Source organism: Momordica charantia, assembly GCF_013281855.1.
Source record: "Momordica charantia cultivar OHB3-1 chromosome 11 unlocalized genomic scaffold, Mcharantia_2.0 BLBB01000011.1, whole genome shotgun sequence".
Taxonomy (NCBI): Eukaryota; Viridiplantae; Streptophyta; class Magnoliopsida; order Cucurbitales; family Cucurbitaceae; genus Momordica; species Momordica charantia.
The window spans coordinates 15,583,816-15,609,773 of record NW_028275159.1 but is presented as its reverse complement, the minus strand read 5'-3'; the positions used below and the strand labels follow the sequence as shown (position 1 = coordinate 15,609,773).

The 25,958-nt window shown below is 39.1% G+C and overlaps 1 pseudogene; it reads left to right on the top strand.

Moving 5' to 3' along the window:
* Window positions 1-442: 442 nt before the first annotated feature.
* LOC148208195 (uncharacterized) lies at window positions 443-17,398 on the top strand (annotated as a pseudogene).
* The last annotated feature ends 8,560 nt before the right edge of the window (window positions 17,399-25,958 follow it).

Here is a 25,958-nt window from a genome sequence, read left to right as displayed (position 1 = left end):
GTCCCCTCGTGATGTTTGTTGGAGTGTCTTCTCTGAGGCGGCCTCCCTCGTTCATTTCTTTGATCGTTAGGTCTCTCATGAGCGGTTTTTGTTGACTGTTTGTGCTTCGTGGATGCATTTTTCAAGTGTTTCCCATATTGTGGCTTTTGTTAATAATTTGCAACAACTCAAGCCCATTTTTCGTCGCGACTTCAGTGAGTCCATTTCTGCTCCTCAGAGGGGATTGGTGGATGCAAGGGCTAGGATGCTTTCGACCCAAGCTGTGCTGTTGGGTGACCTGTATTCTACTCGATTACAATAGGAGGAGCGGAGGGTGGTGGTTTAGTTTTGGGGGTTGGCCTCGAGAGAGGAGGCTTCTCTTTGCTAGAAATCTCGAGTCCAGTGGTTGTCGTTAGGGAATTAGAACTCTGCCTTCTTCCATAGGGTTGTTAAAAGCCAGGTGATGCGTAATAATATTGTTTCTTTGCTTGATGCCTCAGACCGTCAGACAACTGATCAAGGGGAGATTGCGACGATAGCAGTTGGGTATTATCTTAACTTGCTGGTTACGGAGTCGTTGGATTATCAAAACCTTACTGATCGACTCTCTGATATTGTGGACTTCACGTGGCCAGAGGAGTGTTCTGTTGCCTTATGCCTGCCTGTAACGTCTACGGTGGTACGTGAGGTTTTATTTTCTATGAATAGTGCCAAAGCTCTAGGGCCTGACAGTTTTTCTGTGGGGTATTTTAAGGCGGCCTGGAGTGTTGTGAGGGATGATTTTTGTAAGGTTGTGCTTCATTTTTTTGAGTATTCTATCTTACCCAAAGGGGTTAATGCTACTTCCCTTACTCTTATTCCGAAGGTCCTTAATCCTGTTGGGTTGGGTGACTGTAGACCGATCTCGTGTTGTAATGTATTGTACAAATGTATTACTAAAATTCTAGCTAACAGGTTGAAGGTGTGGTTACCCTCTTTCATTAGTCCCAATCAGTCAGCTTTTGTGCCAGGGTGGAGTATTGTTGATAACATTTTGCTTTGTTAGAAACTGGTTGGGGTTATCATCTTAATAAGGGAGTTCCTCATTGTGTGTTGAAGGTTGACCTCCAGAAGGCTTAGGATTCGGTCCACTGGGACTTTATTTTTGGGCTTCTGTTAGTTATTTGTACTCTAAGTTGATTTGTGAACTGGATTTGTGCCTGCATAACTTCCCCTATGTTTTTGGCCACATTGAATGGGGCCTTTGAGGGGTTCTTTCCTGGATAGCGTGGGTTAACACTGAGTGATCAACTGTCTCCTTATCTGTTCGTTATGGCTATCGAGGTGTTATCACATTTGTTGAATCGGCCTCCTCCAAACTTTCAGTTTCACTCGAGGTATGAGCGGATTGGTTTGACCCATCTTTGTTTTGTTGATGATTTGATTATTTTTTCAACAAGTGATATTGATTCTTTGACTTTTGTCAAAGATACTTTGGCTTCCTTTGAGGACTTGTCAGGATTGAGGGCGAATTGTGGGGAGAGCTCTTTTTTTTTTTTTTTTGGTGCAGGCTTCCCCTTGCCTGATGTGGAGGTTTTAACAGCTACGGTTGGCTTCTTTGTTGATATCTTACCTGTTCGGTATTTGGAGGTGCCCTTTCTTTCACAGCGTCTCTCCTATTCTAACTGAAAGCCTTTATCGGAGTGCATTACGTCACGGATTCAGAGTTGGTAGCTCAGGTGCTCTCTTATGCGGGCAGGTTGCAGCTTATTCGCTCTGTCTCGCAGAGTTTCCATGATTATTGGATGAGTGTTTTTATTCTACCTAGCCAGGTTATTCATGAGATGGGATAGTATCTTACGGTCCTTCTTGTGTAAGGGGTGTGTGGATGCTCCTCCATGGGCGAAGGTGGCGTGGTCTCAAGTTTGTTTACCGTTGAGCGAAATGGGGTTTAGGCATTCATCATTTACCTTCTTGGAATTGTTCTGCTATTATGAAACTTCTTTGGCTCTTGCTTACGAGGGCAGGTTTTCTTTGGGTTGCTTGGGTGGATGCTTATATATTAAGTGGGCAGTGCTTCTAGACTGTCATAGTTTCTTCGCGGTTCTCATGGTGTTGGAGGGATATTCTGAAGGTACGCGATCATTTTTGGCCTTTGGTTAGGGTTTCTGTGGGGGATGGGTGTCGGTGCTTTGTGTAGCATGATGCCTGATTACCTGGTGGGTCTATTTTTACCCAGTATGGTGATTGTATGATTTATGATGCTCCTAGTTCTTCTCAGGCTAGAGTCTTTGATTTTCTCCTCCCTGGTGGTGTTTACAGGTGGCCACTATTTTCGTCTGATCTGAGTGAGATTTACCAGGTTATTGTTGCTATTTCTCCCTCCATTGGGAGGGAGGACTTGTTTATCGGGACCCCTACAGCTTCGGGTATTTTTTCGGTGGCTAGTGCTTAGGATGTGATCTGGCCGAGTAGCGTGCGGGTCCCTTGGTTTCAGTTGTTATGGTTTGGGGGTTATATTCCCAAACACTCTTTTATTGCATGGTTGGCGATTCGTGATCGGCCCTATACTAGGGACAGGCTGCATTGGGTCTCCTCTATTCCTATCTGGTGTGTGTTGTGTGCGGTTGTGGTGGAGTCTCGTGATCACTTGTTTTTTGAGTTCCCATTTAGTATGGATGTTTGGGGTGCTATGATTTGTTGGTGAGACTCTTCGCATACTATTAGAGATTGGTCCTTGAAGCTTGATTGGGTCTGTAACGCCCTGCCTTACTCAGGTTAGTTATCTCGAGTCCCCGAACCTTTTTTTTCTTAGAAATTTCTGTTTATTTAATTTCATTGTTCATTTCATTTTATTTCGAGCCGCCGTGGTTATTGTTATAGTGTTGAAGTGTACTTACGTATCCAATTATTATGTAACGAGGAAATTGCTTTCTCTATAATTGTTCCAGTCCGTTGGGCCCAATTTGAGCATCTAAGTAAGTGGGCCATTCTTGTTTTAGAACAAGAGGGAAGGAGAAAAGGGCCTAGCCCAAGTGGGCCCCTTCTTGTAAAAAAAAAAGAACAAAAAGAAGGTAAGAGGAAACCCTAGCCCCCAACATCCCTCCCCATTCGTGAGCCTCTTCTTCCCCTCCCTATTTTAGTTTTCGTGTTGCTTCTTTTACCAGCGCCCCAACCCTCACCGAAACACTCGACGGACGGCGACCACCGGCGACTTGACAGCAGCAACGGTAGGCGACGGCGCAGCGGGTGGCGCGACAGGCGACGGCGGCGACGACTTCGGGCAACTGCGGCGTGCGGCATCGGCAGCAACAGGCAGCAGCTGCGCGTGGGTGACGGCGGCAGCAGCGGTGCACGGGCGTCGGCAGCAGCGTCGCGCGGGTTCCGGGCAGCGGCGGAGGTGCACGGCGTTCGGACAGCAGCAGTGGGCGTGGGTTTTTACAGCAGCAGGTCGTGGCGCGGGTTCTTGCTGCGCGCAGCGTCGTGGGCATCGTTTGATGAATTTTTACTGCTAAATTAGTCCGGACAGCAGCAGTTTCCGATCCTGGCACCTACCCATACCCATTAGAGGTTTGATTTACGCAACCCACAACCATTCGAGTTAGGCCTGAGTTACCCACACCTAGACGAAGTCGATTTTTGCGGTAATGAACATTGCAAAATCCCTTAGGATGAATTTAGATGGCTGGAAATTTTATATTAATTACTTCATTGCTTATTGTTGTTTAGGTGGTGAGTTGACACAGGATACAGGAGCATAACAATGTGTAAGTAGCCCGGGGGCGAGTGCGTGTGTTACCTTGTGTTAATGGAATGGTTTGGTGCTGATTTTTATTTATTTATTTATTTAGTTGAATGGATTTTGGTGCTGATTTTTATGTAGTTGTATGATGTTGGTGCTAATTTTTAATTAGTTGAAGGGATTTTGGAGCTGATTTTTATTTAGTTGTATGGCGTTGGTGCTGATTTTTAGTTAGTTGAATGGTTTTGGTGATGATTTTTAATTGAAATAATTTATTTCGTGCATTAGGAAAAAAGTTAGCCGTGGTTGTGCACTCACAGTAATTATCGTTGTGTTACGTGTTGTCGTTTCATTGCTAGACATTATGAGAATTCATGATTTCTTGTTATTGGTTGTGCTTGATTGGGCCGGATTATTGTAGTTGGAAGTTGTTACGTGTTGTCGTTTCATTGCTAGACATTATGAGAATTCATGTTTTCGTGTTGTTGGTTGTGTTTGGTTGGTCCTGATTATTGTACTTGGAAATAGCTAAACCATGACGTTGTAAACGTGTCGGGGACGAAATGCATGTGTTGATAGCCGTCATATAGTTTTATCTTATTTTGTTGGAAGCTGATGAATTGATGTATTGTTGGTACGAAGGAGAGTTTGCTGGTAAAAGAAATTTGAGTTGTGAATTGAAGTGTGGAAGACTTAATTATAGGTTGACCTTGGAAGGTTAGTGGGGACTGACACGAGCGACGGGTCGGGTTAGTGGTTTGTTGACCTGTGAGGTGTCTGAACTGAAGATGCTGGTTAGTCGTATGGTTATTCAAAGCTTGAGTGGATGGCTTGGGAATAAATGACAAGGCCGAACATCAGGTTTCAATGGAGGGGTATTGGGGTCTTGGGAATAAATGTCAAGAACCAATACGTCGGGTAGTCATCGGTACCTTGGGAATAAATGTCAAGCACTGGTGCACAGTTCTAGACCTTGGGAATAAATGGCAAGGTCGAACCTTAAGTTCTGAAGAAAAGTATTGGGGCCTTGGGAATAAATGTCAAGGGCCAGAACGACTCGAGGAGTTAGACTCGGAGGACTAACGTGAAGGGGGTGCTAAAGGGTAACAGTTCTAGACCTTGGGGATAAAAGGCAAGGTCAAGCACCAAGCGTTGTGGAGAAAGGTCGGTATCTTGGGAATAAATGTCAAGAGCCGTTACGCCTCGAAAAGTTAGACTTGGAGTACTAACATAGTGTGGGGGTCCCGGGAGTCTAGGCGTTGGGTTGCTTGTATGTATTGTTAATCCATTATTATTGTCTCGTGCTGCCTATCTGTTTGTTCTGCTAATGTCCTTGATGTGGTTGTGTTTACGAGCATGTTCTGGTGTCTAGTTAGAGTGGGCTACTTATGGAGTAATTATGTACTCACCCCCCTCTACCTTATTGTTTCAGGTGTGAACCGGGCCGGCCGTGGTGATGACGTGGAGGAGGTTTGACTGAGACGGGATCACTAGCTAAGTCGGTTAGGCTAGGGAATGGACCACTAGCTGTGTCGGTTAGGCTAGGGAATAATGTCGTGCAATGCAGACATCGTTAAGATTCCACTACTATGAAATAAAAAGGGGAATTAGACATTGGGCTAACGCCAAGGGCACCTTCTCTTATTGCTTTATGGGTATTTGTTTCTGCTTTTCGAATTTCTGTCATGTTGGGATTACGAGTCAAAATGATTATATTCTTGATTGGAGACCTGACCACTGAGGCGGGGTTTATCTCCTAGTTATTCTATTATTGTGTATCTCCATTCTTTTTATGTTGCATTAGAAGAATATTATTTTTCATCACTTTAAACGGGAGGGTTCAGTAAGCTATATAGGACCGTTACTTCGTGAACCGAGCCATAAATCTGGGCCTTTACAGGGTCTGTCGCATTAGTGCAGGCAACTTTCCACGTCGTCGGGTGTGGCAGCTGGCTTGGTCAACGACTATTTATCATATTTGGAAGGAGCGTAATGCATGGATCCATGGGGGACCTTCTAGATCGCCGTCCATCCTATTTCGTACTATTCAGAGTGATGTCTATTTTCGGTGTACTACTTGGCCTCGTAGTTGTTGCTCGTCTAGCCAGCGGATGGTTATTTCGCCTTGAGATTTATTCGATTGATTGTTGTTTTTGTTGCCTTGCTTGGGTTTTTGGGCTGTTTTGTGTTGGCTTTTGGAAGTTTTTTTATGTTTTGTTGGAGGGCCCTGGCTCGCTGTTTGTGTGCCTTGACCTCGAGCTGTGAGGTCATTTTTTTTGCCTTTTAATATCTCTACTTTTCCAAAAAAAAAAAACAAAAAGAAAATCGTACACATTCTCCACGATTTAGCCAGGTGCACACGAATTCTTCATGCCAACCATGTGGCTCCAGCTATGCGTAAACTACATCCATCATTAGATTGCGTGTCTTACACTATGATTTATGCTGAAAACACGTAGACCGTATGCAATTTATCTCAAATCCTGGCAATTGTACTCGGTTTGTCTACTCTACTTTTTGAAATTATTTTCAAAACTACCTTAAATTTGTAATACTTTTTTTTATATATAAAATACGTTATTTAAAAAAACCTCAAATATATAAGAATGACTATAATACCAATTTATTATTTCTAGCTAATTACATATACATGAACTAAAAAGGTGTTTATATTATTTTTAGTTAAAATAATAATAAATTTTAATTTGTTTGATTACTATTTTATTGACAGTAAATATTTTTATTATAACAAATATATGAATGTTAACAAATAATAAATAATTTAATTAAAATTATATCAATTATTAATATATTTCTTTTATTAGAACAACCATCATTAATATAAACATTAATAATTTAATGGTTATAATATTTAATAATAAAGAATTCTATTTTATTTGATATTAATAAATTAAATTAAATGCTTGATAAATTAAATATAAATTAATAATATTCTTATAATAAAATCACATCAACTAATAAAAATGGTATAAATTCTTATTAGACGAAAAAATATTAGTATTAAAAATAGAAAAGGTGTATAATAATTAAAAGAGTTTGAGTTTAATTTATAGATGAGAGAGTAAAAGTAAAACTGGCAAAATAATTATTGAAAAAAGTGTGAGCATGGAATAAGGGAGGAGAATGTGATTGATGAGGTGGTAGGATAGAAATGAAATTATTCTTTTTTAGGAGTTATTCTCCATTTGAGGTGGATTATACCAATTGATTTCATTCCTGTATTCTAGTAAACACCATCAAGTGGATTGAAAATTTTTATTCTCATTCATGGATTCACATCCCTTCAAAGTAACCGCCTTAAATAAATACATTTTAAATCATAGTTTGGATTAGTTAAACATCGTTTTATATATTTTTTTATTGATTTTCTGTCATAATCAATATAGTATTTTAATATTTGCATAGATTTGGTAAAAGTAAAAATCGAATTGAGGAGGAACCACCATCTCCCTTTCGAAATTTAATGGGAAAATTATGTCATCTAGGACCTATTTGTTTTTTTTAATACATTAAATTAGCTTTTAAAGGTCTCCAGAATTTTGATTTCAACTTCTTTTCTATTATTTGTACAAATTACATTAGGTTGTTTTTTTTAATTACATTATTTACCGATTATATTAGATTACATACCATATATTTAGACTTCAGATTTCTAATCAGAAATAGTGGTTTATTGTAAACATGATAAAAGTGAAAAGTGTGTCATAAGAAAGTTAAGTGAATGGTTGACGGCTGCAAGGTTAAAAAAAAAAAAAAAAAAAAAAAAAAAAAAAAAAAAAACATTGAGACATCAACAATGTCTTTAGATAACGAGGATGAGGTATCGGAAAATATTGAATTAACTTAGTTATTTTTCACATTGTTCCTAATACTTCAAAGTCCTTGATACAATGTTGGATAATTATAGATGGAAGACTTGATATGATCCTGACAACCAACAAGCCTCTCTAACCAAGCTACTACAAGGATAAACAAGATGCAGGCGTGATAACTAGTAAAGGAGGAAGAACTCATTGGACACGTGAGTATATTTTGCCGATACTAACAAGTCAAGAAAGCTCACACATTTATTTTGAAGATACTGCTACAAAATAATGCCCTTCAGGTTAACGAACGTCGGAGTGACCTGCCAACGCATGGTCAACAAGATGTTCGTAAAATAGCTAGACTACAATATAGAAGTTTACGTTGATGATATGCTCGTCAAAAGCAAGAAAACGAGCTCGCATATCGCCGACCTAACAGAAGCCTTTAGTAAGCTCAACCCAACTAATTAAAGGCATCTTTGAAGTATCATCAGGCAAGTTCCTTAGTTTTATGGTGAACGAGGGAGGAATAGAAGCCAATCTAGAGAAAATTCATGATATGCTTGACTTGGAACCACCAAAGAATTTGCAGAAACTCTAGTGCCTGAATGGTAGAATAGTAGCCTTCAACAGATAAGTATCTTCCTTTCTTTAAAGTTCTAAAGACAAGAGGACAGCTCGAATGGAAGCCAAAGTGCTAAGTTGCTTTCAACTAGTTCAAAACCTACTTGAGCTCGGTGCACCTATTATCCAAACCTATCTATGGAGACAAGCTCTTCCTCCATCTAGCCGTCTCAAAAAGGGCGGTGAGGTCGGCCTTGGTAAAGCAAGGGAAGGCATGCCAAAGCGCCATCTATTACACAAACAAAGCAACAACGGATGTTGAAACTTGATATCCATGCATAGAGAAGCTCACTCTGGTCCTCGCGTTACTGCAGCTTCGCGGCTTTGCCATATTTCCAAGCTCATTCAGTCACGGAGTTGACAAATTCCCCTCTCTGTTAGGTCTACCATAAGCTTGAAACCTCCGTTAGATTAATGAAGTGGGCACTTGAACTTAGCGACTACGATATCGCCTTCGAGACTGGAATAGCCATTAAAGGCCAAGTTGTAGTCGAATTCATCGTTGAGCAAACCCCAAAAATTAGGGTGGATCCAAAAGCACCTAAGTCATGGACCATGTATGTTGTCAGATCTTCCAATGACGAAGGATGTGGGCATCGCCCATGATGGTGTCAAAAATATGATTGGACATAGAGAGTACCTCGTCTGCACATTGACCTCCTCCGGTTGAGGGTCCGATTCCCTGAAGCACTCGATGGGTGATCCGGCCGACACCCAAAAAATTGATGTGGAGGGGACAGATCGGGGCCCTTAAAATTAGAAAAGGAGAGAGCAATCTGCACCACTTCGAGTGCCACAAAGTTTGCCAACACCTGCGGCACCTCCTCCTTCATAATGGGGGAGGACGATAAGTAGAGTGGGGATCCTCGATGACGAGGTAGGAATCTCAAACGTAGACCCATGACCAAGATTTGGCACGGGTAGATGAGTGTTCGAGACGCGAACCGCGATCTTCCTCAGAAGCATGCTAGGACCTTTGCCCTAGGCTCTGAAATACTTCAGCACCCCATGGGAACTCGCCTCATCGCACCTTTTTATGAAGTTTGCCAGCAGAGAAGTTTCTACGACACGGAAACATGCACCTCAACTACCACGACCAAGTGAATAAGAAGGGGCACAAGGACGATACCTCTTCTAAATACTGGAAGAGTGAGGCCACAGTCTTTCAAATTATGTAGAGTTAAGAACAAATACAAGTGCCGCTCAGTTTTGACAATACGTGAGGCTCTAGTAAGGATGGCCCGTGTCTCTTGATTGTAAATAGGAACTTTGTTGGGTGTGTCTCCTACGAAGTTGAACTAGTGCCTTAGTTAAGGGTAAACGATGAAAGAAAGAGGGGAAATAAAGCGGCCTACCTAAACCCCAAAATTTGTGCTGACCTTGCAGATTCGACCACCATCAGCATTTAGGGTCTGCCACTCTCCCGAGATGTAGAACCACTTCTCTCGTCAATCTTTAACATACGAAGGACTATTAACAACGGAGTTATAGACCCTCACCGACTTAGGGCTGTTAACCCCCCCCCCTCCCGAACTTTTAATATTACAGTATTAGTATACATAAATGCACTTACAGTCATGAACTTCACTTTTTCTCCGGTTGTACTTCCATGCACTAGCCCACCCTGCCCCCACACCTTCCCTCTATGCCTGTGTCCATTTCCTTTTTTTTTTTTTCCTTTTTTAATTATTTTTTTCCCTTTTGGTTTCTTTTTATGTAATTTGTTTTTGCCCCACGTCACTGTCCTCCTCGCCTCACTGTCCCTCGTCGCCTGTATTCGAGCCTGCACGTCTATGCTTTTGTTTTTTTTTTAATGTAATTTCTATTTTTTTTTATAATCCATGATTTTCCTATAATTTTTCCTATTTGTTTTTTTTCATGAGTTTTAAAAAAGAAAAAAAATTGTGAATTTTATTTTTGAAGGAAAAAAAACAAATCATCAATGAAGTCAATTTTTAAAAAATGAATAAAAAAAGAGAAATTGCAAATTTTTTAATATAAATATGTCAATATAAAAAAAGAAAAGAAAAAAAATAGATAATTTGGTGGAAACTTTATGGTCTAATTATTCTTGGCAATTCCAAGGCTTGTTTTTGTTTTTAATTTATACGTTAGGTAATATTTCTCCTATAAATTCATGTACTGATATTCAATGTTATATATTTTATATAAGTCTTAATTTCAATTTCATACAATCTAAAAAAGTCAACAATTTGGAGATTAATTGTCTGAGGTATATTTTTATTAACTTTACATTTTATATACTAAAAGTTTGACTATTTGATGTTATTTTAAACATAATAGTTAGTGAAATCTTTGAATCTAAACTTTTTTTTAAAACAAATTTGAATCTAAACTTTTCATTCTTATAATATTGTAGAACCATGAATTTTAGGCCAATCATAAACGGCCACGTCATTATCTATTTTATTTAGAGATTAATTATATATTAACCCTAAATTAAAATTAAACATAAATTGACATTTAAAATATGTATTTGGGTCATATGAGTATTGAGCTTGGAATGATTTGGTTCACAAACTTGGCCCAAAACTCAATTTACTATGAAATAAAGTGGATTAATATTTAAATTTAAATAAATTCATTTAAAGAATTGGGCTTGGCCCAAAATTATCCAAGCCCAATGGCCCATTAAAGCCTATGGAAACTATAAATAGAGAGGACCTCATTCATTTTGAAGGTTCAGAATTTCAGAATTGGGAGAATTCACACTAAATTGAAGACTCTCTGAAGACTTGAAGATTCGAAAACCAACTTGAAGACTTGAAAACTTTCGAAGAACATATAACTTCGATCCAAATTCAAGAACAAGCATCTCAATCTTCACATCAAGTTCGAGAGAAAGAATCAAAGGATAAAGATTAGAGATTGAATCCACTATACAACACATACAAACAATATAAAAGTTCAACTCCACGAAATATAATTTCTCCAGAAATTTCATGTGAACAAATTGGCACGCCCAGCGGGACATCTCTACCTCTCATCTCTTTCCCAAGGCTCAAACTTCTCTCAAGAAAAAGAAAGAAGAAACAATAACATCTAAGAAAACTTCTGCAAAAAGTACTTCTACTTCAAGCAACACCTCTTACATAGGACCGATCACCTGTAGTCGTTCAAAAGAAATTCGGTTAGGAGAAGATCTGTAACGCCCTGAGTCCCTCAGGTTAGTTAGTCCCGAATCGGGAGATTTTTTTTCAGTAATTTTAAATTGATTGTTAATTAAATTTATGGATCGTTAACTAAAGTTACCCTTACTATCGGGCTCTAAACTCCAACTTAAATTAATAATTACCGACTCGGTGTGGTGGGTCTTGTTTTAAGGGGGATGGACTTCTTTCCTCTTGGGCTTGAACGCGTTGGGCCTCCATTGGGGTAAATGAGTTTTAAAACAAAACAAAACGAAAAGAAAACCCTAGCCCCAAGTTCCTTTTCTTTCTTCTTCTTCTTTCCCTTCAACCCTAGCCGTTTTCCCTCTTTGGTTCTTCTTTATCTCCCCGATCCATTCCCGTTTTCCTGCAACCCCGACGGCGACAGCGGCATATCGACTCCACGGACAGCGGCATTCGGCGGCGGCAGATCCACGAGCGGCGGAGGCGGCGATCGACGGCGGCAGATCCACGAGCGGCGAGAGGCGGCGATCGACGGCGTGAAGCAGCAGATCCGGTGGTTCCGAGCGGTGACGCGAGGCTCCCTCCTCCAACGTGGTGCGACGGCGGCGGTTCTGCGCGCGGGTTGAGCAGCAGCGGCGCAATCTTCCCGTGGCAGCGTTCGAACCGCGGCGGCCGGCGACTCCCGGTGCTCCAGCGGCAGCGCGACCCCTCCTCGCGGCGGCGCACGGCGAACGACGTACAGCAACGGAACAGCGGCATAGATTAAACGTTACAGCGGTGTTTTGGGACGTTTGGCGGCGACCCACGCTCGTTCGAAGCTCGATTTAGGCTACCCACACCTTGGAAAGCTAGATCTAGGTGACCCACATCCATACGAAGCCGGTTTGGGGGTAATGTGTCATTCGAATCCTTTTAGAGTCGAATTTCGGAGGCCAAATAGGTTGTTTAATGTGCTATATTTTCTGTTTCGGTGTGCTTAGGTGTGGAGTCGGCGCAACATTTAAGGGAGCGGTTGTGAGTAAGTAGCACAGGGGTGTGTGCGTGTGTTGGTGTTTATTATTTATTTGTCGATGTACCATTTATGATGTTTGAAAATGGTTCTGATACGATGTCGTGCGGTATAACTCTCGTTTATGTTGGTTTGTATGCCTAGGTAGTGTTGAATGTTCGTTGGTGATAATAGTAGAAACTTTGTTTTGTTGAGCTGCCGAGATCTGTCGTGGAATGATGTGTGTTTGCAGGGAATATTCGTTAAAATAAATATTATGGTGGGGATGTTTGTTGTCTGAAATCTATATGAAGTGTTTGGCATGTTTTATGAGTTTTTATTATATCTGGCAATGCTGAATGTTTGTGGATGTTGGATAATGTGTGCTTGGGTGATTTGTGTTGGACTGCAGTCGTTTAAAAATTGTTGACCATGCTCCGTTACAACTAAACTCACTGTGGCGTTGTTGTTAAGATTTAATATGTTGTGAAAGCATGATTGATTTACTGTTTTGCTATTAGAATGAATTTATGTTGTGGAAGCATGCTGAAATGTGTTGGTGAGTTGTGAGATGCATTGAAATCATACTAGTGGTGGTGTTGTTGGTAGGCGTTGTGGTGGTTGGTGTTATTAAGGGGTTAGTACTGGAATCTTGGTTGGAGGCTAGAAACGATATGTGGAGTTTTACAAATTATGAAGTGAATGGGTGAGTGTCAGGGCCTCGGGTATAAATGGTCGGGGGCTGATACGTCACTAATTGGGTATTGAGGCCTCGGGTATAAATGGTCGGGGGTCGATACGCCAATATTGGATAAAGATGAGTGTCGAGGCCTCAGGTATAAATGGTCGGGGGTCGATGCGAGGAGTCTTTCCGAAGGAGAACTATTGGGGCCTTGGGTATAAATGGTCAAGGGCCAATAGATTGTAAGACATCGAGACCTCGGGTTTAAATGGTCGAGGGTCGATGCACTAGTGTCGGGGCTCTGGGTATAAATGGTCAGGGGCCGACACTACCAAAAGAATGGTTTCGAAGAGCTCGAATAACTGAGGTGAACATAGTTGTATTTGAGGTGTTGGAGAGCCAGGTGGACGGTATTTGTTTGTATATGATTGTGGTTAGCATTGGGTCTTATAAGGCAAGTTTATGGATGAATATATAATGTACCAGCAAAGCATGTCTATGGTTGTTCGCATACTGATATGATAGAGCATGACGATGTATGTTTCCTTTATGGTTATGAGCATGATGTTTGTGTGTGCTTGGTGAGGACTACTTACGGAGTATATTTCATATACTCACCCCCCTTTCTACAATGATTGTTTCAGGTGAAGGACTCGGGAGTGACCAGGGTGATGGGACGGAGGAGACCTGACAAGCGAGGACCATAGGCTGCTTAGTTTTTCCTATTTAGTTTAATTCATTAGTTAGGGCCTTATGTTGTGGCCAATAAACGGTTTATTTGCATTTAAATATTCGAGAGATTTTTTCCCTTGTCGTTAGATTTGCTTCGGGTTAGGTGCCTATTTGAGATTTATTCCATTTGTTTAGATTCACATAAATTGAATAATAACTTGCCTCGTGAAGTGGTTCATGAATGTTGTTGAATGTTATTCCATGAGATTGGTTTATCGTTAATCTGCTGAGGATTGGGACTTGACTTTATAAGTTTATGTGCATAGGAAGTTGGCAGGTCATAGCCGGGGTTAAATTTGATTAGTTGGGTAGTTAACGTGACCTAGAGGTGAGCGGAAATTTCTGGGTCGTTACAAGATCAAACACCTCCAGCTGTTGCTAAGAAAATACTGCAGCAGATGAAGAAACCTACTCAAGTTCGGGTCATTATCAAGGAGAATCCTTTGTTCATCGAGTCTGCTCCTCCCTTTGTTCAGTTGGAGAAAATTCCAGAAATCGATGTGAATGTCTGTTATGATGGCCGATGCAAGCAGCACGGAAGAAAGGATGGCTGAAATGGAAAGGAAACTTGCTGCGCTGATGAAGACGGTGGAAGAAAGGGACTATGAAATCGCTTCCTAAAGAATCAAATTGAAAACAAAGATGTTGCTGAGTCGAGTCAAACCCCTGCTCTCAAAATAAATGACAAGGGAAAGACTATCGCTCAAGAAAATCAATCGCAATATTCCACTTCGATCGCTTCGCTGTCTGTTCAGCAGCTCCAAGATATGATCACGAACACGATCAGAGCGCAATACGACGGACCTTCTCAAAGCTCCCTCTTGTATTCTAAACCATGTACTAAGAGGATTAATGATCTGAGAATGCCTACTGGATACCAACCTCCAAAGTTCCAGCATTTCGATGGAAATGGCAATCCCAAGCAACATATTGCTCACTTCGTCGAAACTTGTGAGAATGCGGGCACAAGAGGCGATCAACTGGCCAAGCAGTTCGTCCGAACATTGAAAGTAAACGCCTTTGACTGGTATACTGATCTCGAACTTGAAACAATCGAGATTTGGGAACAGCTTGAAAGAGAATTCTTGAATTGCTTTTACAGCACAAGGAGAACCGTCAGTATGATGGAGCTCACCAGTTGCAAACAAAGAAAAGGTGAACTGATTGTCAAATATATCAAGCGGTGGAGAGCTCTAAGTCTTGACTGCAAGGACAAACTAACGGAAGTATCTGCTGTGGAAATGTGCACCCAAGGCATGAATTGGGGACTTCTTTATATCCTTCAAGGGATAAAACCCCGCACATTTGAAGAATTAGCAACTCGCGCTCATGACATGGAGATAAGTATTGCTAGTAGAGGTAATAAAGAGCCTCTAGTCTCAGATGTGAAGAAAGAGAAGAAGGAAATGAAAAGCACAGAGAAGATCTCCAAGGGTTCTACAAAGGAATCTATGGTCGTTAACATGACACCTCTCAAATTTTCCTCGAAAGGAAAAGAAAAAGAAAAGAAGATAGAAAAGCGACAAGATGGAAACGTAACACGTCGCCTATCTCTAGAAGAAAGACAAGAAAAGGTTTATCCTTTTCCAAATTCTGACCTTGCAGATATGTTAGAGCAACTACTGGAAAAGGGACTCATAGTGAAGGGATGTGAATCCCGGAGCGGAAGCGGACTGTTGCTCGTGAAATTTGGGAAACAAAATCAAAAAATTCAAGATGAAAATACAGAGGGAAACTTATACCTTTGAAGAACGTTTCTTCACCATTTTCCCAACCTACACCACCAAACGATCTTCCTTGCTATCCTCTTGGGTTTCGAGAAAATGCTTGTGGGAGCACCTCGTTTGGAATGAGAGGGAGTATTGAGAGAGAGCTTGAGAGAGATTCTTTTTTAGAGTTCTCTTCTTTTTCTGTTCTATAACTATTGTAGAACCATTCTGCAATCTCAAAAAGAAAAGAAGAATAATGACGTGGGGTAACTCCCCACGTCATATTAACTCTCCACTCCCCTGCAAATTTGTAGAGGAGTTTAATAATTAATTATTAATCAAAATTAATAATTGATAAATATTAATTAATTAAAATATAATATATTAAATAATTATTAATCAAATTAATAATTAATCAATAAATTGTAATATTAAATAATTAACAATTAATTATTTAACATTTAATTAAATATCTAATATTTAATCAAACCATATTCTCTCTTATAACCTATGGTTCTAATATACATCTTATGCACATTATTTTTAACCTATAGTTTTAATATGAATCTTATTCATATTAATTTTATTTGAATCTCATTCAAATAATTTCTCTCATAATATATAGTTTTAATTTAGAATTAATTATATATTATAATGTATCAATATACATATAATCCCTTAAGAAATTTGAACAGTTCAAATTCTTCCAAAAACTTGATCATTGTTTTACCTGTTATGAGTTAGCAAGGGGACCTAATGGACCTACAGATCCGAAGCTCCAACGATACTAGATCAATCGGTCAAACTCATTGACCGAGTTAATCAACATTCGTTAACTACAGGTCACTCCACTAAAGACCCGCAGTTGCACTCTTCTCACTACAGAATGTTTTCGTGTCCATGGATATACGACCATAAATGACGAGTCAATCCTTCACGAGTGCTTGTAACTCAAGTTGGGTCAAATTACCGTTTTACCCCTGAGTTACATCTTACTCCTTAAATACCACTGCTCCTCTAATGTACAACTCGGTTATGGTTCGACCAATAACCGGAAGTCCCTCTCGGGCCAATGAGAGGGTGGGGCCCCTTGTTCAAGTCCCGAAGTCAGCATTTAAGGGAACACTCATCTACTTCCTTAAAGTCGGAGATGAGTAAATTCCATCTTGTGAAGTTATGTTCCCAGCTCCCCACTCGATCTTGTCCCCAAAATGGTAGGAATATTGAGTCGGCAACTCGGGCCACTCTCACCCATACAGATCAAAGGACGAGCCCTCACGGGCAGGAGTCCATAACTCACTTAGGATTGAGAATGAGTTGCCTGGTCATCCTAAGAAACAACAATCTATTAGTTAACGGTGTTACATCTAAAGATTGGCTATTTCGTGGTCCGATCTTATACAAACTCATTGTATAGGATACCCCCACTCGCATGTCTCCACACGAACGACCTGGATCGAGTCGTCTGTAACCTTTACAGAGTGGGTCGTATCCATAGTGTTGCCAGGATAAGGTACCCAGCCTTATCCATATACTATAGACCCTTTAGGTTATTCACGGGACATTATCCACTTGTATATCAGGGTATATCAAATATATACTTCGTATATCAGGGGTATATCAAATATATACCCAATACATATACTGTCCCGGTTACACTAAAATAACCTCGGATGTTTAGTTTATTGGATTTTGGACAATGCAATGCTATGAATTCAACAACAAATTTATTGAATAAAACTTTATTGAATATACATTTGTTTTTACACAAATACAAACTACGAGTTTAGGGCAGCATACCCAATACATAAAACTCCCTGAATGCAAACGACCCGAACAGATGGGAAGGACAAATTATCTCAACTATTGTGTATATCATCGAGTCGTTAGTCATCCAATAGAAAAATGCTTCATTTTGAAAGAACGAATCTTGAAGCTCGCTCGAGAAAAGAAAATTGAGCTGGATCTTGATGAAGTGGCCCAAACAAATTATGTGCAATAATCCCAAGTTCCGGCAACCAGTCGTCCACAATCTCATTTCATGACGATGAAGTGGTTTGGATCCAATTTGGGAGCCTCGAACCTATGGCCATTTCATCCCAACATACGGCTCATAGGAAGAACTCCCAAGAAAAAGACGAATTTACAGAGGATGGAGAAGGAGAATGGACTCTTGTAACTCGTCGGAAGAAGCAAAAACAAAATTGCTTCAAGAAAGAGTCTCGCCTATATCGAGACCAAAAAAGAAGAAGCAGAATTCAGAAGAAAGAAAGAAATAAAAGTTTGAGGAAACCTAAGCTGGTCGTGGAAGAGAACAAATATCTTCCTCGACCTCGACAAATGATAACTGTGGAAGATTTCTTTCTAGTGAGTTTCCTTAATGATAATCAAGAGGAAATCTTTGAAATAGTTGCCTGTCACACTATCACTGTAACTGACAATGATAATGCTTCTACAAGTTCAATAGAAGCAACGACAAAGTCAGAAGGTATGTCATCTTTCAATATAAGTGATTTGTTGTCACTTCTTCGAGAGGTAAAAAATGCTCTTGTTAAGGTATTGAAAGATTCGGACATTCCAGTCTCTCAAGCAAACACATGTGCTTCATGTTGTACATCTATTGGCTTCACAGATGAAGATTTGTTGCTCGGGTCAAAACCCCATAATAGACCGTTATTTGTCTCAGGATATATTCGGGAACAAAAGGTCGGCCGAATTCTTATTGATGATGGCTCAGTTGTCAATATAATGCCTAAGTCAACCATGAAGCAGCTAGGCATTTCGATGGAAGAGTTATCAAATAGTAAACTAGTGATTCAAGGCTTCAATCAAGGTGGTCAGTGAGCAATTGGCATGATCCGTCAGCATTGGGGACTTAAAGGCTAACACTCTATTCCAAGTCATAGATTCCAGGACCACCTACAAGTTATTATTAGGGCGTCCTTGGATTCATGGAAATGGAGTAATAACGTCCACACTGCATCAATGTTTCAAATTTTATCAAGATGGCGTTAAGAAAATTGAAGCTGATACAAACTCGTTCTCGGAGGCTGAGTCTCATTTTGCAGATGCGAAATTCTATTTGAAGACTGAGGTTATAGGAGAAAGTATACCAACAGAAATTCCTTTGATCAAGATCTGTGATAAACCTAAGTCGGAACAACTGGAAGATTCTTCAGCCAAAAGATTTGTAACGCCCCGCGTTACTCAGGTTAGGTTACTCTCGAGTCTCGGGGCCTCTTTTCTTAGAAATGTTTTTAATTTAATTTAAATATTTCATTTAATTTTATTTTGAGCTGCTGCGGAAATTGTTGTGATTTATTGACGTGTATGTACTTATTTAATTATTGTTTAACGAGGAGTCCGCTTCTTTGGCTTTTGTCCTGGGTCGTTGGACCAATTACTTAATTCTATTATGGGATATAATTAGGCTTAAGGAGGTTGGAAATAAGATTCTAATATCTTGTTTGTGGGCTTTGTTTTGTTTTAACAAAAAGTAATTGGGTAACTAGGCCTTCCATATTTAAAAAGAAAAAAACAAAAGAGAGTTAAAGGGGAAAACCTTAGCCCAAGCGGGTTTTTGTTTTAAAACAAAAGAAAAGGGAAGAGAAAACCCTAGCCCCCCCCAAACCCATTTTCCTCGTGATACACCCCCCTCCCCCCGTTTTGCTTCTTCCGTCTTTCCTTCCATCGCCGAACCACTCTTCAGCGACGCCCATCTCCGGTGGACGGCAGCAGGCGGCGTGACTCGAGTAGCAGCAGGCACGCGGCTTCGGGCAGCAGCTGCGCGTGGCATCGAACGGCGTCGGACGCGCAGCTTCGGGCAGCAGCGGCGTGCGCGCGGTGTTGGGCAGCAGCAGTAGTGGTGGAGGTGCGGCATGGGTGCGGTTTTGGGGCGTTTTCCGGTGACGCATCCCCCTCGCGAGCGAGTTCGGTCTCCCTTGGTGGTCGGAAATCACGGCGCGGGTCCTTGCTGCACACGGCGTAGTGGGTATCGATTTGGTGAGTTTGTGTTGATAAAATAGCTTGGACAACAGCAGTTTTTGCTTTCGGTGCCTACCCATAACCATTAGAAGCTCGTTTTATGCAACCCGCATTTATTCGAGTTAGGACGGAGTTACCCACACCTAGACGAAGGCGATTTTTGCAGTAACAGACGTTGCAAGATCCCTTATATGGAATTTCGTTGGCTGGAAATTTTGTGTTAATTATTTCTATTTGTCTATTGTTGATTAGGTGTTGAATTGACGCAAAATCTAGGAGCATAACAGTGTGTAAGTAGCACCAGGGGGCGAGTGCGTGCGTTATTGAATGTTAATGGAATGGTTGTGTGCTGATTTTTGCTTCGTGTGTATAGAAATTGTTAGTTTTAGTTTTGTGAACGCCTAGTGATTGTTGTTGAGTTACATGTCACTAATTCTATTGTTAGACATTATGACCATGCATGGTTACTTGTCATTGAATGTGACTGGTCAGTTCTAATTATTATGGTTGGGAGAATTTGATCTATGACGTTTGGAAACATGTTGGGATGAAATACATATGTTGATTGTATGTTATTTAGTTTTATGTTGTTTAGTTGGAAGCTGTTGGGTAGTGTTTTGTTTCGTACGTCTAAAAGTATGCTGAACAATTGTGTTGTGACTTGGAATGTGGGTGACTTTCAAGTTGCCTTGGAAGGGTTAGTGGGAGTTGACTAGAGTGGGTTGTTATCATGTGGGTTGTCGGAAGTGAAAACGCATGCTAGTCGTTGGGATTTACAAGGCCTTGTAGAGGATGATTTGAGGGTTATGTGGTAAAGTTTTAGCGATTGACGATGTTGCGAATGCATGATTTACCTTGTAATGAAAGTGGATGTACCAGTGTTGTGGCCTCGTGGGCAATGGACGAGGCGGTTAAGTCCCTATTGGATGTCAAGGCTCCGGGGGTAGAAGGCCTTGGGGATAAATGACAAGGCCGGACACCAAGTTTTCTATAAAGGAGTATTGGGGTCTTGGGGAGAAATGTCAAGGACCAATATGCTTGTAACCATCGGTACCTTGGGGATAAACGACAAGGCTGAATATCAAGTTCTGTAGAGGAGTATTGGGGTCTTGGGGATAAATGTCAAGAACCAACATGTCAGTAGTCATCGGTACCTTGGGGATAAATGTCAAGGACTGGTGCGCAATTCAAGGCCTTGGGGATAAATGGCAAGGTTGAACGCCAAGCTTTTGTAGAGGGAGGTCAATATCTTGGGGATAAATGTCAAGGGCCGATACACCTCGAAGAGTTAGACTTGGAGTACTAAGGTAAAGGGTAGAACAAATTAGGTTAGTGGGTCGTGTAGTCGAAGTCCTGGGAGTCCGGGTGTTTGGATGCTTATATGGTAATGTTAATCTACTGTTATCATCTCTTGTTGCCTGGTTGTTTGTTTTGCTATTGTGTTTGATGTCGCTATGATTACGAGCATGCTATTGTGATTAGTTAGGGAGGGCTACTTATGGAGTATTTTATATACTCACCCCCCTCTACCTTAATTGTTTCAGGTGCGAACAGGGCCCCCGACCGTGGTGATGACGTGGAGGAGGTTTGACCGAGGAGGGATCACTAGTTGTGTTGGCTAGGATGGCGGAAACTGTCGTTCATTGTGAGTAGCGTGAGAAGCTTATAGTTAGAGGTGTACTAGACATTGGGTTGACTCACAAAACATTTTCTTTTTCTTTATTCATTCTTAGTTGGCGAACTAATGTCTTCCGGTTATTGTTAATATTCGAGCCACTGATGCACTCTGGATTACTGGACTAAATGATTGTTTTTTTGTTTTTTTTATTTAGGATTGCTAGCCACTGAGGCGGGACCGAATTTGTAGGAATTGATTGTGTCGTGAGTCTCTGATTATCTTTAAGGTAACTGTTTCACATCTTTGTATTGAAGGGTGAAGGGACAGAGGAATGATCGTATTATTTCAATATTTCAGGATGTATTTTCGGTTACACTTTATGTTGCCCTTAATGGGAGGAGGGGGGGCGAGGGGAAGTGAATAGGTAATATAGTGACGTCATCTCGTTAAGTAGTGAAATTTTGGGGGTGTCACAAGATTAATCAAAGAAGTAAAATACTTCTAATGTCCAAAAGAATGAAACATCTACTAGTGCCACAATGTTATGGGATACTACACCAAATTAGGTGGCATTGTCTCGCGATGATATCCTTATATAGGTGTAATCCTCGAAAGGATGGTAACCATGAGGGATACTTCACCAAATTAGGTGGCCTTGTCCCGCGATGATGCGTAAGCCAGATGATATCCCTATATAGGTGTCATCCTTGAAAGGAAGGTAGCCGTAAGGGATACTTCAACAAATTAGGTGGCCTTGTCTCACGATGATGCGTGAGCCGGATGATATCCCTATATAGGTGTAATCCTCAAAAGAATGGTAACTGTGAGGGATACTTCACCAAATTAGGCGGTCTTGTCCCACGATGATGCGTAAGTCGGATGATATCCCTATATACGTGTCATCCTTGAAAGGAAGGTAACCGTGAGGGATACTTCACCAAATTAGGTGGCCTTGTCTTGCGATGATGCGTGAGCTTGATGATATCCCTATATAGGTGTAATCCTCGAAAGGATGGTAACCATGAGGGATACTTCACCAAATTAGGTGGCCTTGTCCCGCGATGATGTGTAAGCCGGATGATATCCCTATATAGGCGTCATCCTCAAAAGGATGGTAGCCGTGAGGGATACTTCACCAAATTAGGTGGTCTTGTCAATCATTAGAGTATCTTTGCTGCAAGAGAGAAAAACAAACAAACAAAAAGGAGAAAATAAAAATCAAGATAAAGACAAACCTTAACAATTAGGTCAAGAGCGAAATTTGACATCCCAATTCCAATAATAGAAGGAGTGATAAGATAAAGTTAGCTCCTAAAAAGAAAGAAAAGAAGCATTGCAAAAAAAAAATGTTGAGAGAAGACCTGAAGTTGAAAAGAAAAAAAAAACTATATTTTAAAAAAACCTTGATTAAAAAAGAATTAAAAAATTTGAAAAAACGATAGGGAGGTGTTGAAAAAAAAATATAATAAAAATTTTTTAAAATTATTTTGAAAATCCTCCCTCCTTTGCGATAGGGAGGTGTTGTTTATTAAAAAAGAAAGTAGTTTTGAAAATCCTCCCTGAGTTTTAATATAATAAATAATAAAGGGTTTTAAAAACATAAAAAAAAATTCTTGAGCTCTAAAAAAAGGATAAATCCTTTTGGCAAGTGTTTAATAAGAATTAAAAAATTCGTAGAAATAGTAAGGATAAATTTCTTACTCTTTGTCGATCGAAATAAGATGGATGAACAGAGGATGGTAACCTCAATGATAATCCAAAGTTGCATAAAGAAGGGAAGAACGTGAATACTAGAAGCCAAGAATTTAAAGACAAAAAAAGGGAAGGAATTTTGAAGCCAACATTTTCTGGACTTCTTTGTGCTTCTACAAATGCACCTGAATGCTCAATTTATAGGCCAAGACTTGGGGTTCAAACCAGAAGAATAATCAAAATCCCAATCGAATAAGATTCTTTATTCAAATTCGGGTTGGAAATTTGATTGGATTCTTAAATTAAATTTGACCCAAATCAAATCCCAACTATTTGATTGGATTCTTAAATTAAATTTGACTCAAATCAAATCCCAACTCAGATAGGATTCCTATTCAAATTCGAAATTGAAATCCGATGGGATTTTAACTCAAATCAGCTCCTAATCAAGTATGATTCTTCATTCTTCATTCAAATTCGATTGGATATCAAATTTAAATCCTTTTCAAATTCATCATTTCAACCCAAATTTGAATTTGAATTATATTCCAACTTTTAAATTACGTTGGATAAATTCCATATTTTCGAATTTGATCCAAAATTCAAATTTGAACCATAATCGAGCGTTAAAGTTGGATAAATTCAAAAATTTTGAATTCATCGCAAATTTGAATTTGAATTATATTTCGACTTTTAAATTGGGTTAGATAAATTCCATATTTTCAAATTTGATCCAAAAATTCAAATTTGAATCATAAATCCAGCGTTTAATTTAAAGTTGGACAAGTTAAAAATTTTTGAATTCATCTCAAATTTGAATTTGAATTATATTACTACTTTTAAATTGAGTTGGATAAATTCCATGTTTTCAAATTTGATCAAAAATTCAAATTTGAACCATAATCCAACATTCAATTTAAAGTTGGATAAATTCCAAAATTTCAGATTCATCTCAAATTGGAATTCAAATTATATAACAACTTTTAAATTACGTTGGATAAATTCCATGTTTTCAAATTTGATCCAAATTTCAAAGTTGAAACATAATCCAACTTAATTTTTGGGTAAATTCAAAAAAAGAAATCTCGAATTCATCCCAAATTTGAATTTGAATTATATTTCAATTTTTTTGAATTAAGTTGGAAAATTTCCATGTTTTCGAATTTGAGCCAAAATTCAAATTTGAACTAAAATCCAAAGTTGGATAAATTTCAAATTTTCAAGTTCATCCCAAATTTGAATTTGAATCATATTTTGACTTTTAAATTAAATCCAAAGTTAAAAAAACTTCTAAAGATAATTTAAATTTCAATGGACAAATTTCAGACGTCTAATTTTAAATTGTGCAAATATATTGTCAATTGGACCTGCAACGATATCTTGGTTCACGATTAATTTTTTTTTCTTTCAAAAATTATGACTTAAATTCATCTTTTTGATTGCACAACGTTTTCGAAATTCAGCCACAATTATGTTTAGTATAAATTTCGAAAAGGGGGCATTTGTAGAACCATGAATTTTGGGCCAATCATAAACGGCCACGTCATAATCTATTTTATTTAGGGATTAATTATATATTAACCCTAAATTAAAATTAAACATAAATTGACATTTAAAATATGTATTTGGGTCATATGAGTATTGGGCTTGGAATGATTTGGTTCACAAACTTAGCCCAAAACCCAATTTACTATGAAATAAAGTGAATTAATATTTAAATTTAAACAAATCCATTTAATGAATTGGGCTTGGTCCAAAATTATCCAAGTCCAATGGCCCACCAAAGCCTATGGAAACCTCTATAAATAGAGAGTACCTCATTCATTTTGAAGGTTCAGAATTGAGAGAATTCACACCAAATTGAAGACTTTATGAAGACTTGAAGATTCGAAAACCAACTTTAAGACTTTGAATACTTGAAGACTTGAAAACTTTCGAAGAACATATAACTTCGATCCAAATTCAAGAACAAGCATCTCAATCTTCAGATCAAGTTCGAGAGAATGAATCAGAGGATAAAGATTAGAGATTGAATTCACTATACAACACATACAAACAATATAAAAGTTCAACTCCACGAAATATAATTTCTCCGGAAATTTCATGTGAACAAGTATGAATCTAAACTAATTTTACTATTTCAAGATTAATTCTTATTTCACCTTTTAATTATTTTATTTTATTTTTATTAATGTTCTTGTAGATTTAATTACAAATCTAAATTGAGAGATGCTATAAATAAAATTGATGGGGTCATAAAAAAGTAATAGTAGTTCTGATAGATATTTTACATAATAAATTTAGAAAAATTACCGACATATTTTGGTCTAAAAGCTAGAATTGTTATTACAATTGTAATATTCGAAACTAAGTTCTTAGAGCATATTTACAAAAAAGATCTTGCTAGCTTTATGGATACTTTGAATTACTTATAGTAAATTAATATGAAATCCTCCCTCAACAAAATTTATGGATCTACCACTGCTTATATTATAAGTTAGCCACAATGAAGAAACCACTAGATGATTTAAGCAAGTTATTTACTTTGGTGCGAGGATTGGGCAATCAGTATAAGGAATTTAGGACAGCAATGTTATCAAAGCTCCCTATCCCACATTTAACCAATTTATTTTGGCATTAAAAGCACATGAACAGATGAACAATGTTGAAGCTAAAGAAGCAAAAATCTCACTCCCTGATGCAAATCAAGCATATTTTAGTCAAAGAGGGACATGAAGAGGAAGAGGAGGACACTTTAATTCTAGAGGAAAAGGAAGAGGGAGAAGCTTTGCCCCTACACTTGCTACTCCATTTGGTTTTTCCTCACCCTATTATGTCTCCTCTAGAAAAATGCACACTCTACAACTCAAGATCCAAATGAAGGTAAACTCACATTTTTTCAAATCTGTGGCAAAGCTAATCATACAACTTTGAAATATTGGATCAGGTTTGATCATTCATACCAACATGAAGAAATTCCAAAAGCCCTTGCTGCACTAACATTTCAGGAAGCTGAAGATACAAACTTGTATGCAGATTTTAAGGCCACTTCTCACATTGTCAATGATTCAGGTAAGGTGTATACCTCTTATATGTATAACGGTAAAGAAAAATTATTTGTAGGCAACGGAGAAGATTTGAAATAAGTCATATTGGACAAGAAAAATTAAATACCTTTGACAATGACTTAGAGGTAACGAATGTCCTTGTTGTTCCTAATATAAAAAAGAATCTCATATCTATTAGCAAGCTTACACATGACCATGAT